The sequence below is a fragment of the Sarcophilus harrisii genome, chromosome 6, assembly GCF_902635505.1.
Source record: "Sarcophilus harrisii chromosome 6, mSarHar1.11, whole genome shotgun sequence".
NCBI classification, from domain to species: Eukaryota; Metazoa; Chordata; class Mammalia; order Dasyuromorphia; family Dasyuridae; genus Sarcophilus; species Sarcophilus harrisii.
The window spans coordinates 75830934-75844770 of record NC_045431.1 but is presented as its reverse complement, the minus strand read 5'-3'; positions in this window follow the sequence as shown (position 1 = coordinate 75844770).

Below are 13837 nucleotides of genomic sequence, written 5' to 3'. Positions count from 1 at the left end.
GAAGCCTCCATCACTGCTGCTGATTCAGAGATTCCCCCCTCATTGACCCTGGGGACTAGGAGGGGCCTGTGGTAATTTTGCATTGGGTTCCCAGTCTGATTGCACAGACTGTTTCTGCTATAACTCCATGTCTGAAATTTTCATTTTCCTCACATTTGTCTCCTGGCCTTACTGATTTTCTTTAGGTATCAGCTAAACTCTTACCTTCTCCAAGAAATATTTTTTCCAAACCCTCTTACTGCTAGTGCCTTCCCTCTGAGATTATTTTCAGTTTATCTTGTCTCTATCTTGTTTGTATATTATTTTAATGTTGTCTTTTCCATTAGATTATAAGCATCTCTAATGCCACTGTCTTTTTTTGTTGTTGTTGTTTCTTTGTATTTTGCTTTCCTTTAGATCCTCGGCTCTTAGCACAGTGCCTGGCAAATGCTTATTGACTTGACTTGATGAAAATCTTTCATACAAAGACTTAAACACTATAAATATATCTCCTTTTCTGGGCTTATAACCTGCCTTGTGATGCTGGGTGATCAGGTACCTAGAGAAGCAACTATATATGATCTCCTAAAGGTTAACTCCTCCTTCTGGAGAGAATGGGATTCTGGGTTATTTCCCAGAGTGCTCTCTGGCTAAAAACTTCAAGGGAGGTGTGAACACAAACATTATTGTCTATCAGTTGTACTTAGTATCTTGTTTCAAGTTCTGGCCCAAAACATCTCCTTCCAAGATGAAATCAATCATTGAACCATGCTAAATTAGATAATTATTGTCTCTATCAACTCTAATGGCTTAATAGTTTGTAAAGATTCCAACATCGGGGAAGACCCTATGGTCTGTTACTCTTAACACTCTTAACTCCTGAGTCCCAAACAGTGTGCTTTTCCTTAACAATAAGTTAGTAACCTGAATTGATTTCTAGAAAAGACATTTGCTCAAATGTTATATAAAAAATAATAGTTATAAAGTATTTCCCTCCAAAACCTTGTTATAAAGAGTCTAGAGAATGATAATGAGTATGAACTTAAAGTATAGTGATAGTGAGGTATATATGTAGACAATACCCATGGCCAAATCAGCTCACAACTGGAACAGCAGGACTTTGATGTCCTTTCTTTTTCTGAAGAATTCCCATGAAGGTCTCTCATGGGCAAGGCTTAGTGTTGGTGATCAACGAGTGACTCTACTTTGGCTCCTCTCAAGGCACTGCACTCAGCAGTTGACTTCACCATAGTTAACTGAAGTCTAAAGGGAGTACATCTTTACATAAAGAAAAACAACTCTGAAAATTTTAGAATTCTTATTGATGGACTGACTTATCATGATTGTAGAAGACTGGTAATAAAGAATTCATCCTACCTCTTAAACAAAGAACAGATGGTTTGCAGTAGTCCTCAAACTTTTGTTCTCAATAACTTTATCCTATTAAAAATGAATGAGGATCTGTCGAAAGAGTTTTTATGTGGTTTATAGTTATAGATATTGATCACATTAAAAATAAAAACTAATTATGGATTTGTAGATTCTCTGAAAGGATTTCAGAGATTCCCAGGATGCTCTGGACCAGACTTTGAGAACCACTGGTTTAGAATATAGAATAGGGCACATTTTTGTGTAAATGAAGAATATATGGATCTGCTTTGCATGACTATACTAACTTGCTACAAGAAAAGTTAATTGTGGGTGAAGTTGGGAAAATTGGTGGGGAAAAAAGTTTAATGATGGAAATGTCAAAAAGGGAAGGAAGGAAAGAAAGGAATGAAGGAAGGGAATTAGAGAGGAAGAAAGAAAGGATGGAAGGAAACAATAAATATAAAATATTTTTAAATGTACAGAAAAGAACAAAAAGAAATTCAAAGGGAAAACACTGATAAGTGGAACAGCTTTTTAGAACTAACACATTGTATTTAGCATATACTTATAATAGCAAAATAACCCAGGCTTATGTAATTAAACTTGTGGTTTCATAAACACACACACTTTTGATCATGTTTGCCCATGTTCAGAATAATAAAATATTTTTAAATTAAAAAAAGAATGCCACATTACCTTATTTTTATTTGATTTTTTAAAGTATTCAGAATCTATAAGAATTATGGCTCATCTATTCTTCCTCCAAAGCATTTTAAAATTAGGCATTTCTCTAAGCTATATACTTTGAGAGTGTCCACAGGTTCAAACTTCTAGGTGATTCAGCATCAGAAAATGGGTACAGAAAAGAATTAATGGAACAGAGGTGTGTCTACTACATTTAGATGACAATCAAGAGGTTAAACTGGTTGAAGGGCCTAAAGGAGCAAGATAGATCTGAGCAAGAACTGGTTTGGGGGCAAGGATGTAAATTTTGATAACAGATTCTGTGGCTTAAAGGAAGTTATAAGGAACATTTTTTCCATTGGCTTTCCTCCCTCAAATAATACTTTCTCCTCTCTCCTCTGCCTCCCTGTGAATATTTCAAATTTTCAGGGATTTTTTTGGGCTAATTATTTGGCACTAAGTCAAGATCATTCAGTCACAGAAGAGGGGTATTTGTTGTGCAAAAAGTTAGAAAGATTTCTGAATCAAAGATAATAATAGCAAGAGAAACTTAAAACTGGGCTAAAAGATTTAGGGAAATAGCTCCAGAGTCAGGTGAGGTGGATTATAAAGGGAAGAAAAAAACTCTCCAAACTTTACTGTGCACAGATGGGCTGGAGGTTGCCTCCTTATTGTAATAAGAATCTACAGGCAGAGACTTTTTTGAGGCGGGAAAGGAGGATGATATGGAAGGAGTTAGATGAGAAAACACCTGAATGCAATGAGATGTTAGAGACAAATACTCCTTCCAGGGGTTTTCTAACATCCAGCAAAATATCATATCACTGAAAACAGGAACTAATTCATTTTTGACTTGGTATCTCCAGTTTCCTAACTGAATTGAACTGAACTGAATTGAAAAGTGTGGTCCATTACTATGACCAATTTGGAGGTTATACAAACTGGCAGTGCCACAATGGTTACAGTAGTCAGGTGCAATGTTACTTGTAGGTCACAGTCTGTAACCTACTCTAAGCTGGATGTTTACCTGGTTAAAAAAAAATGGTATCCTGTTTGTGCTTAAACTATCAGTATCTGATCTTCCATACTCGCACAAGGCCAGAGCTAAACTTAAGTTGGACTGATTGCCATTTTGACCTAATAATGGAAAATTTAAAGGGTATAAATAGAAACATTATGGAGACACTTGTTTTTCTCCCAACCCTTTCCTCCCAATGTGGAATGCTGGTATTGTTTCAGAGGCATTTTCTATCCCTTAGAGAGGACTTCTAGGTGATTTAATATCACCACCATGACCACAATGACACTTCTACCCTTTGCTCCAATTTTTGTGCAGAGATTGCTAGTTTTTACTGCACAAAGACCAATATTTATTTTATTTAAGGCAAATTTATATTCTTAAGTAATATATCTGAATCCAGAATTTCAGAGCTATGTATTAATTAAGCTCTTTTGGGTAGCTGATTATTAACAATAATCAGGGGGGTTCTTTATGGCTCTGGTTCTACAAGCTTAGCCATTAGAGTGAGCTGCCAGGTTTCTCTCCCAAGTCAGCCGCTGATCCATGCCAAAGGTCTGCTACAGTGATTAATAACTTGCTTTTAAAAGAATTTGTTTCCTGTCATCAGTTATATGTTGCCAGATGCCCTAGTAAATAGGAGGCACAGGCATAATGGAAGGATCCTTGTAGGGCTAAAGCAAACTGCAGGAAAAAATGGAAATGAGGAAGAACATGTTTTTGCTGCTTCTGAAAAGATCCAAACAACTCCTGACTGATTCACCCACACTGGATAACTCAACTTAAAAGCAATTTACTAAACACCTTCTAAAAGTTTGAATAACTGTTTGTATCATTATTTTTTGTTGAATTAGACCTCTTTTCTCTTAATAACTCATTAAAAGGTAGAAACAGCTCTGTATAGTCTAAAGGTATAATACTCAGAATAAAGGAATAATCTGGCATGCTATAAAATTCATATGTAGAGGATTTGTGAACTAAATCTTTCTAAAACAAAACAAAACAAAACAAAAATCTTTATCTACAAGTCCTCAAAGTTTTGAGACAAACGTTTCAAATCAGTACTCCTTTGCGATGGATAACATTAAAAATCTCATTATTCCATAAGGTTTTGGGATATGTGTATACAATACAATACATACATATATATGTATGTATGTATATGTATTGTAATATGTACACATATGTATATACTATAGTACATTTGAGTTACAAGTTAATATGAATGGAGTAGGTAATTTGGTGGGTGGGTTTGGAGACCACAATGAAAAGAAAGATGATTGCTTATTTCAGAGTTTTGCCTAAGGGCCAGCCATATATAATAAGTATGACTTTCATACTAAACTTGAATTCTAATTGGTAAGGTAAGGTATTAGATGATGAGCCATTGAACTTATCCCATTTTTCTTTTTTTAAAAATAAATTTATAGATATCTTTTGTTTTTAACTTCACAATTTTTCCCCTTTGAAGCCGACCCTCTTTTTCCTTTTCATAAAAAGCTATCTCATATAACAATCTTTTTTTAAGAAGAAAAAAAGAAAGAAAAAGAGGGAAAAAAATCAGCGAAACTCATCAAATACATTGAAAAAGTCTGAAAATATTTGCAATTCATCACAACTATGGATCTCCCACATCTGTAAAGGAGTGAGGTGATGGGGAGAATATATCTTCTCATTTCTCTTCTTTGGAGTCATGCTTGTTATTTATAATTCTGCAGCATTCACTTTTGATTGTTTTGTTGTTACATTGTTATAATTACTGTGTATATTGTTTTCTTGGCTCTGCTTAATTTACTCTGTATTAGATCATGTAAATCCTCCCATGCTTTTCATATTAGTAATTTCTTATTAGCACAGTGATAATCCATTCTATTCATATACGGAGATTTGTATAGCCATTCTCAAACCCATACATTGTTTTTATTCTATTGTTTTCAAGGTACTTAATTAGGTTTTTTTCAGGCCTTCACTAGACTTTCATTCTTATACCTCATCATGGCATGGATACAACAGCTCATGAAGGCTCTTCATGTGGTAGGTCCTTCCAAGGTAGAAAAATTTTGAGTATTCATCCTATAACAGACCATATAGATGTTATGTCAGGACCAGTTTGAGGAGGCTCATCAACAGGGCAGCAATAATTTGATTAATGTCTTGAAACTTTAGAAATAGTATATCAAGACATAAAGTCAGATTGTCTAAATCAATAGTGGGGCTGTCCATTGCAATAAATTCAGATTCCCATAATATTAAATTAAATTAAAAACTCCAAATTTCCTCTTTAAAAACATTAATTAATTCCAAAGAGATAATAAAAAAGGGAAAAGAACTCACATGCGCAAAAATGTTTTTGGTAGCCCTTTTTGTAGTGGCAAGGAACTGGAAGCTGAATGGACATCCATCAGTTGGAGAATGGCTGAATAAGTTATAATATATGAATGTTATGGAATATTATTCTTTTATAAGAAACAATCAGCAGGAGGAGTTCAGAAAGGCTTGGAGAGACTTACATGAACTGATGCTAAGTGAAGTGAATAGAACTAGGAGATCATTATACACAGAAACAAAATTATATGGTGATAAATCCTGATGGGCTTGGGTCTTTTCAACAATGAGGTGATTTAGGTCAATTCCAATAGACTTGTAATGGAGAGAGTCATCTGCATACAGAAAGAGGACTATGGGGACTGAATGTGGATCACAACATAGTATTTTCACCTTTTTCTTGTTTGCTTGTTTTTTTATGTTTTTTGAGCTGATTTTTCTTGCAGCATGACAAATGTGGAAAAAATTATATATGAATTGCACATGTTTAACATATATTGAATTATTTGCTGTCTAGTGGAGGGATGGGGGAAAAGAAAGAGAAAAAATTTAGAACACAAGGTTTGCAAGGGTGAATGCTGAAAACTATTTTTGCATATATTTTAAAAATAAAAAGCTATTATTCAATATAATTCAATATATTCAATATAATTCTATTTGATTAATTCCCTAACAAGACTCTTGCAAAACAGTTTTGTTATTACAATCATCATCATCATCGTTATTTCTTTTATAATATAAAAGCATTAACATCAGTGGACATTTTCAAATTTGATAGAAAGGAAGCAGATCAATACAGTAAACAGAGCACCACATTTAGAGTAAAGGAATCTGTGTTTCAAATCTTGGCCCTCCCATCCATTATCTGCATGACCCTTGGGCAAGCTATCTGGGACTCATTTTCTTTATTTGTAAAAATTAGGGGGACAAGTTTGACTAGATGAACTTTGAAATTTCCTTTCCAATGTCTTTTAAAAAATTCATCAATGGTACTTTGGAGACTATCTTAATTAGAAAATTTAGAAGTTAGTGAATGGTTGTATTTAATTGTTAAATTATATCTTGTTCTGGTGCCCCTGATTTCCCCCTCCAATAGTTAGTATAGTAAGTATATAAATAGGCAGTCTGAAGTAACAATACCAGACAGTAAGATTGCAAAAGGGAATCTGGAAGTCACTTACAGATTAAAGATTGCTCCAGATCAAAGGAACATGACAGTTTGTTGCAAACTGTTTTTTTAAGTAAACTAAAAATCACATCCTGAGGCTAAATCAGGAGAAACCTGCTAGGTTGTTTATAAGGACCTTTTGGTCCAGTTAACTCCCATGGTCTGTAAGCCTCAGATAGGTTCCAGACGTCCACATTAAGACCAGTAGAACTGAGAGGATGAAAACAGTGATAGTAGGAATTGAATGAATTATGCTGACTCTATCTTGTGACTCAATTCTAGAGCTAGTTCAATTTCCTTTTTATTGAATTATGGGTCTAGCCTAATTTCTGTCTTATGAGAAATCTTTATTCAATTGTTGGAGTTATGCAAAAAAACCCCCACAAAACTTTATTGCACTATTTGAATCTTCCCCTGTGTAGTTAAGAAGCTGTACTACTTCTACCTGCTGCTTAGAAACTCATAACTAAGGATCTAAGTTATGCCCCCAGACAGATTGTTTCAAGTAGTTTTTCACAGTTTTATATATCTAAAACAACCCATATATTTTATCTGAAAACTGTCCTTGTACTAGTTTATTTTCATGTTATCATTTTCATGTTCCTTTGACAGACATTTGGGGTGAATGGGACATCTCTTTTTCTGATTTCAGGGAATGCATCTGTTCATTTTCCTCCTTCCAACTTGGAAAGTCCCCGATCTTTTCTCTCATTAGAAACCAGATTACTGATTTTATATTCTGCTAGGTGGGTAGGTATTGGAAATGTAAAGAAAAATGGAATAATTAGAGCTTTCAAGAAGCTCATTTTTTTCTGGATTCTTCCAGCAGAAAGCTGTTTGGAAAGGCACATTCTTGTCCCTCACATTGATATAGAGATCTGTGCAGTCACAAAACTCTTTTTCTATAGAGCTCAGAATTTTATTACAGGAAATCCTACCAGTCCTGATATGATTTCATATGCAGAATTCAGGTCTCAAGAAATAGATACATTTACTAAGCATTGGTTGTGTGGACAAAAGTTTTCTGTTTTCAGGGAGCTTACACGAAGTTTATTAGGGATAACAAGTGGTATAGTGGAAAGAATAATGGATTTGGAGTAAGAGGTGCAATTCTGGCTTTGAATCACTTGTGAGCTCTTAGGCAAGTTAGGATTTGGTTTCTCATCTGTAAAATGAGGGGTTAGATCAAATAACTTTTAACTAATCTTTAAGATTCCTTCTAACTATATCTATGATGTTATGAACACATTGGAAAAAACCCTATAGGATACTAAAAGACTATATAATCAAATATTATCTTCTTAGTATATAAGCTCACTCCATAGGTTATATGTGTGTGTTTGTGTGTGTGTGTGTGTGTGTGTGTGTGTGTGTGTGTGTGGCAATTGGAGTTAAATGACCCAACTAGGGTCACATAGCTAGTGTGACTGGATTGGATCTGAGGCTGGATTGGAACTCAGGGTCAGTGCACCATCATTGCACCATCTAGCTGCTCTGACACCATAGGGTTTTTTTTTTTTTTTTTTCAATACTACAAGAATTCAGAGGAAAGATTAGTCTTTGTTAATCAGGAAAATCTTTGTGGTAAACTATGTTTCTTTGTTACAAGGGCTGGTGGTGACATAACTATGTTATAATTTGAAAAGCACTTTTCATATTCATGCCAGTTTTCCTCATCATCCTTCTCAGACTCCTCTTCCCAGAAGTTAGACTCTCTCCCTGGGTCTCTAGGCTTTGATAGGTGAACTTTTGTTTTAACTTTCCTAGAACCTAGTTCAACAAATACTTCCTCTTATCTCCAAATCATTCTTTCTCCATTCTAGTCATCTTTTCTGAGAAGCTGGATACCATCCCTGGAATCCTAGATTTTGATGAGCTCTTATCTTGTTCATAGCCCAGATACCACCATTTGGTCATTTCCAAATTGTGTCAATGTATATATAGCTTCCCTTCCCTTTTTAAATTTCTGTGCTGTCTTTCATCATTAAAATATAAGCTCCTTGAGGGCAAGGACTGAATTGCTTGCTTATATTTGTTTAAACCAGCACTTAACAGTCCCTGGCTATCATTAGCACCTAATACATTTTTTTTTTCTTCTTTTTAAAAAAATTATTAGTTTTTGACATTTACTTTTATTAGATTTTTATTTCATTTTCCCCCCTTCCCTTTCTTCATCACTCTCCAAGACAGCAAGCTATCTGATATAGATTATATATGCACAATCATATTAAACAGATTTCTACATTAATCACGCTGTGAAAGAACAATCAGGACAAAAAGGAAAAGTAACAAGAAAAGAAAAGGCATTAACAAAAAGTGAAAATAATATGCTTCAATCTGCATTCAGATTCCATTATTCTTTCTCTGGAAGTGGATAACATTTCTATCATGGCTCTTTTTTAGAATTATCTTAGATGACTGTATTGCTGAGAAAAGCAAAGTCCATCAAAGTTGATCAATGTTGCTGTTACTGCTTTTCTGGTTCTTCTCAGTTCACTCAGCATAAGTTCATGTAAGTATTTCCAGGTTTTTCTGAAATCTGTTTGTTCATCATTTCTTATAGAATAATATTCCATTACATTTATATACCACAATTTGTTCAGACAATGTGCAGTTAATGGCCATCTCCTCAATTTCCAATTCTTAGTCACCATAATGACAGTTATTACAAATATTTTTGTTCATGTGGGACATTTTCTATTTTTCATGATTGCTTTTTAATATTTTTTCCATTTATTCAATATAGTTTTTTATTTTAGAAGAATTGTAGGATTTCAAAAGCAATTCCATAGTAGGCTATATGTTTACTATTACAAAAATGACTGGAAGATGTAGAAAATACAAAATTCCCTTGTGCTTTTCTGTTTGTATGTATGTGCTTTTTTATTTGTGTTCAAAATTATACAAGATTCCTTGAAAGATATAAGAGGTAATCTTGTTCAACAACTATGTAATCATTAATATCAGATGAGTGATAAAATAGGGATATGTATTTGTCACTGGCATGAAGTAGATACAATAAGGAAGTCTGAACAGAAGAGGGTTTTCCCATAGAAACTGTATAAACAAAGACTATATCTGTGTATATTTGAAGATATAACATGAAACTGGATATGGCTGATTCAATTAGTCCAACATACCATTGTTTAAGTAGGTAACATGGTCTGATTAGGCTCAGAAAGAATAGTTTTTTTTTTTTTAATTGGGGATAGAGGAGAAGAAATTTTTCAATAAGCCACAACAAATCTGATTGATAGAGTTTCTTGGTGCCATGATTATATAAAATAGACAGGATCACTTTAGATAATAATACAGAAAATCTTAAGGGTATACATATGTGTGAACAAATGAGAGAGACAAGGCAGTACAAGGTGACTGGGAAAGAAAAGTAATTATTAGTGAAGTGATCGTGGGAAACTCCTTTAATAAGAAAACAACTTACTTACAATACCTTCTTGTTTCAAGAGATTCTCCCCTCCTCCATCTGGCCTAATAATGTAACTATTTGGAGTTAGTACAAATTCCTGAGCAAAGTCAAGGCTGCCAAGGAACTGTGGGCTAGTTTTATATCCTCTAGCCTGGCCTGCACATGGGACATGTGAAGCTCCATGTTTTCCCAGGACCACATTGCAACAACTTATTTGAAGCTACGTTGATATGCCAAATGTGTTTCAGATCAAAGAAAACTCAAGCACAAGCAAGTACTTCCATGGCTTCTGGTCCTGATGTACATGGACCAAGATGGAGAAAACAAGTCTTTAGATCATGTGACATCCCATAGAGAATACTACTGTCTAATTTACTACAGTGTGCCTTTGCATGCTGGGTCATGATACAGGCAATGATGATGTACCACATATGTGCCTGATGAAAAAGGATGGAAATATTTAGAGGATAGATGTTGTACTTGGCCCACCAGCATTTAAACAACTTTTCCCAACAACCTATTCTCACTAGTAAAGTTCCATGCCTTAGCACCAACCCTGAAGTCAGGAGGACTTGAGTTTAAATTTGACTTCAGAAACTTAACACTTCCTGGCTGTGTGACCCTAGGCAAGTCACTTAACCCCAATTGCCTCAGGAAAAAAAAAATTCCATGCCTTTAAAATTGAACACAATAGTTACATTAAAAATGATATATAAATTAAGCATAATGAGCTGATATAGAGAAACATTTTCCTTTTAGCATGTTGAATGAAAAAAGTTTTTGTGTATAGGCATGAGAAATGGTTTTCATTTTAAGGTATATTATAACATTCCTTCCACCAAAGTCCTATTCTGATGCTTCAATATGGCCAGATATGCCAGTGAAGAACAAGTTTTCTAGGGAACCAGTCCTACCAAAATGGAAAGACTGAGTATGACACTGATGAAAGATAGGTCTTGTTGGAGGACTAGTCTTGTGAGTTCTGGAGCAGCTTATCACCAATGCTGGTCACCACAGAATGAATTATCTTTTGGAATAGCCAGCTCTTGAAAGTTGCTTACTAAGCTAGAGAGAGGCTTACAAAGTGCATCTGAGATCCTGTAATCCTTATTGACCCTATCTGTTAAGTTTCTACAATGTGAAAGGCACTATATTAGCTACTGGGAATAGAGAAATAAAATGAAAAACGGTAACCTACCTTATGAAACTCACAACCTCCTGATGAAAATGAAGATCCTTGAACTCAAGACATATGAGAAGATTCATGATATAATAGCAGTATGCTCTCCTCCACAACTGCAAACATTCCCAGAGGCTAATCAGAAAGGAGAGTATTTAGCAAACAATATAATTAATGAATTATACCCATATAGTTTAGTTTTACTTTAGTATTAATGAACTGTAAAAAGTAGTATTTGGTTTTCATAAATCTATGGGCTAAATTATGAACCTAATTCAACTTAAGTTATATGGAGTTATGATTTGATATTGGACAACCTCTAGTGTTATTACCTGTATGTAAGATCATACTGGCAACCATTTAGTTGCATTCTTTATCTTTAATAATATGTTGATTGAGCAAATCAAGTCAGCCAACCTCACTTAAAGTAAGATGTCTCCTGTACTTAAAACTGGTGAAAACAATTTCAATCATGGGCCTTAGTTTCAATCAATCAATCAATCATCGGCTTTAGATAAAGTGAAAAGTCCTTGGAATTAGAGAGATATTACAAAAGAATACTATTCAGATTGGCTGAGGTAATTTGGACAAAATCTATGGGTTATCTACAAAATATGAAATTAGTTCAGTGATTCCAGAAGTTGGAGCAAGTAAGGAATTCAGGAACAACACTTGGGGAACCTCTTAGGTTTGACCTTGGCTAGGTCTCCTTCCTCCTCTTCATTTTTGCTGAGTGAACCTTGTGAGTGGTAAAGGGTCCGAAAATAAATTTTGTAGTACTTCTTATTTTCTCATCATTATCCAAGTATCATCCAACTAGTACTGATAAAATTGGCAGTTTCAGAAGCTAAAGACAAAACTGGATGCAGATCACAGTTCTACAAAGAGCAGAGCAAAGACTCTACACTATGGTTTAGGGCAGAGGTGTGCTGGCAAATGCTTAACAGCCCGATTTCCAAAGTAGGAGATACAATTTAAAATTTAATCTGTATTAACACTTTATTAAGCCTAGCAACAAAACAATAAATCAAGCCCTAAGTTATAGCATCTGCCAATTTACAAGGTATAAATACATTGAAAAATTTAACAATTGCCTCTATTTGAGCTGGCTCCTATATAGCTACCTAAGGAAAACTTCTGGAGCACTCCTACAAAGGAAAGAAAAAGACTTCTAGCAGTCAAGATAAATGAGTTATTAGTTTGTTATATATACTTTGTAAGATTGAATCGGTTTTCTATGGGCATGGGGTGTTATAAGGGGATATATTTATGTAGATACATTTATAGAGTTATCTACTTAAGTATTATTGCTGAGTATTTGATAATCAACTGATAACCATAGTAGGTAGTACTACCATTATGGGCTCTAAGATCACTGAGGGGATGTAATAGCTAAATTCTAACTCTTTAAGGAGAGTGAGAGTTTAGATAAGCAACTCAAAGCAGGTACAATTGTAATTATAGTTGATATTTACATATTGCATTAGAAATTTAAAAGTTGGAAGGAACCTCAAGGGCCATTATCTAGTCTAATTCATACACCAAAAGAATACCCACTGCAACAAATGGTCTTCTAGCCTCATCTTAAAAATATCCAGAGGGAACTTTTCCCCAGTCTCATCATGCAGTCCTTCATAAACTTTGTTAAGGAATATTTCCCTGACTTCATCTAAATTGATGACTTTGAAAACTTATACTCAGTGTTCCTGATTTTGCTTTCTAATGCCAAATGACACAAATATAGTTCCTTCTCTCCCTGATATATTGCAAATATTTGAAGATAGCTGTCATGTTCTTCTTTGTCCCCTACCTTTCAGTCTTTTCCCCCTGAGGTTGAATATGCTTAGTTCTTTCCACTGATCCTTATAGGTCATGGACAAAAATCCCTCCATCATTCTAGTTGCCCTTCTCTGGATATTTTACAGTTTATCAACTATCCCTCCCTCTCCCCTTGATATTATTTTATTTTTTCCAATTACATGTAAAAATAGTTTTCAATATTCATTTTTGTAAGTTTTTAAGTTCCTACAACTAAAAAACACTTTCCATACAAATAAAGTCACATCTAATCAATTGGGAAAATATCAAAGGCTCATAGGTAGGCCAAGCAAATAAAAAAATGACGGTACTACCTAGATTAATCTACTATTCAGTGCTATAGCAATCAAACTTCCAAGAAATTATTTTACAAAGCTAGGAAAAAAATAATAAAAAACTAAGTCCATCTGGAAGAACAAAAGATTAATAATGAAAAAAATGCAAATGAAGGTGGCCTAGCTGTACCAGACCTAAATCTCTATTATAAAATAGACATCATCAAAACCATTTGTACTGGCTAAGAAATAGATGATCAGTGGATAGGTTAGGTTCACAAGACACAATAGTCAATGGTTATAGTACTCTAGTGTTTGGTAAGACCCCAGTTTCTGGGATAAGAAATCAATATCTGACAAAAATTGTTGGGAAAATTGCAAATTGGTATGGCAGAACCTAGGCATTGATGCACATCTGACACTCTGCACCAAGATAAGGTAGAAATGGATTCATGATTTAGTGACATTATAAGGATATTAAAAGAACAAAGGATAATCTACCTCTCAGATTTCAGGAGAAGGAAGGAATTGTGGCCAAAGAAGAACTAGAGTACCTTATGGAATGCAAAATGGATAATTTTGAAAAAATACA